The following is a 1,960-nucleotide window of genomic DNA, read 5'->3' as shown; positions in this document are numbered from 1 at the left end:
GTAAATGGTTGGAGATGGCCTTATGGCTTACTGTAATGAGTTGCTGGTTTATTTAACAACACTATTTACTGATTCATACCGGTCCTCCATAGGAGCTGCCTTTTTTCTATCCAATGGTTGTTCGCAAAATGACCAAAAGGGCAAACAAAATAGCTTCACAATTTCCCACCAAAAAGGGTAAATAAGTCTTTTCATTAAACTGACACTTTAGATTATGATAGATTATGTCACATGTTATAATATAAACTACATGTATGACATGTTTCATATTTTCTTCAATGTGGTATATTATTGAGGTGAAAGACTCGACGGGGTGGCCAGCGAAGCAGCTGCACAGAAACTAAGGGGGCGCGTTGGAACAACTGTCACATTAAAAGTTCACAGTGTGAGGCACTCCACACCAAGAAAACTTGTTCATGTTCTGCAATAAAAGTTTCATAAGTCTTGTAATTAGTATTACAGATCATCTAAATGCGATTTCGTTCCTCTTGGTGTTTTTTCCAGTTTGATGAGTTGGGGAGTCCTTGTATTAGAGAGGTATACTTCCAGTGTAGGTATTCCAGGATACCAACAACAAATATGCAACTTGTTGGCAAGCATTCGCTTATGGCTAATACCGCGTGAACTTTGATAGGTTAGGATGCCTCGCGAAGTGATCAACCTTTCACCCGTTTCTAGCACCATCATTCTCCACAGAGCACCTGATGGTCATGTATCAAAAACTGGATATGTAAAGCTGTCTACGTTTTCACAGTTATTCTTAAGCATAGTGTTTTGTTGGTTCTAGTTGATTACAAGAGATAAAAGCCGGGCGTAATACAACCCAAAAGAAGGAATACAAGAAACGAAACTGAACTGAATTACAATGAAACAAATAAACCGTGAATGTTTAGCCGAGTCGAGGAGGCCTCTTCCCGCAAGACGAGATACGCCCCGGTAGTGCTCTTCGGTTTGGCGTTTCGTCCCCAAAGGTAAAACGACAACGACAATGCAGAGAGGGAGAGAGCTTATGATGCAGAGAATGCTTGGAATTGTGTGTCCTAATGCAGTGGTATGGCTAGCCTATTTATAGGCCAAGCCACCATGCAGGGTCAACCGAGCCATGAAGGCTCATCATGGCAGATTCGTAACCGACGTCGGTTACGAGCGTGTGGCAGGCGTGTGCCTTTCGCATGTGGAGCGTGTGGATTTCTCACGTGGCAGCCGTGACTGTGCCTCGCTTGACGACGTGTTAAGCCACTTGGATTGCTGACTCGGCGGTGGTCCAAAAAGAATAGTTTGGCCCAAGCCCCAAGCCCAAAGACCACCCAAAGACCAATTGCCAAGATCCAAGTCCAAGTCCAAGATCAAGATCGAGATCGGGATCGGGATCGGGATCGGGATCAGGATCGGGCCCGGGCGCGGGCCCGCGGCCCGCGACCGCGAGCGCGAGCACGAGCACTGGCTCGGGCTCGGGCTCGGGCTTGGGCGGGCGGGCGGCGGCGGCGGCGCACGTGTGGGCTCTTTCACCCATCTTGGTCCACTATAATTATTAAGTAACATAAAGTCACTTAATTTATACACATTAAAAGATGTGTTAATCCTCCAATGTGGGATAATTAACACTAGTTAATTATTCCCTAAGCTCCAACTCCAAGCTTTAATTAAAAGCTAATTATGCCCAACTTTAATCCACTATTTCTCACTCACCGGAAATCGGATTTGAGAAAGTGAATATACTACATTTATCTACGTAAAATGTAGATCGACGCTATGTTATTTAATTTCACAAAATTAAATGTCTCGTCACATTTATTATTTGGTCAAAATCCATTGACCGGGCATATTTAATACCATGATTTCTACAATCCCCCACATGAGTGGAAATAGCCGAATGCATATGCATGCAGACACAAGCTCAACCCTCGAGGGGTATATAAGCATAAGGATAGGTAGTTGTTGACTTTGAACCCTCCATAGT

The 1,960-nt window shown here is 44.3% G+C and overlaps 1 long non-coding RNA gene across 1 annotated transcript; it reads left to right on the top strand.

Annotated features, from left to right (window-relative positions):
- Positions 1-296: 296 nt before the first annotated feature.
- LOC121798725 lies at positions 297-736 on the top strand. The gene is made up of 3 exons (XR_006050082.1): positions 297-385; positions 505-537; positions 635-736. It is a non-coding gene; the product is annotated as an uncharacterized LOC121798725 (long non-coding RNA).
- The last annotated feature ends 1,224 nt before the right edge of the window (positions 737-1,960 follow it).

The sequence above is a fragment of the Salvia splendens genome, chromosome 4 (genome assembly GCF_004379255.2).
Source record: "Salvia splendens isolate huo1 chromosome 4, SspV2, whole genome shotgun sequence".
Lineage (NCBI taxonomy): Eukaryota > Viridiplantae > Streptophyta > Magnoliopsida > Lamiales > Lamiaceae > Salvia > Salvia splendens.
The sequence above is the reverse complement of the archived record's forward strand: the minus strand, read 5'-3'. Positions and strand labels throughout refer to the sequence as shown.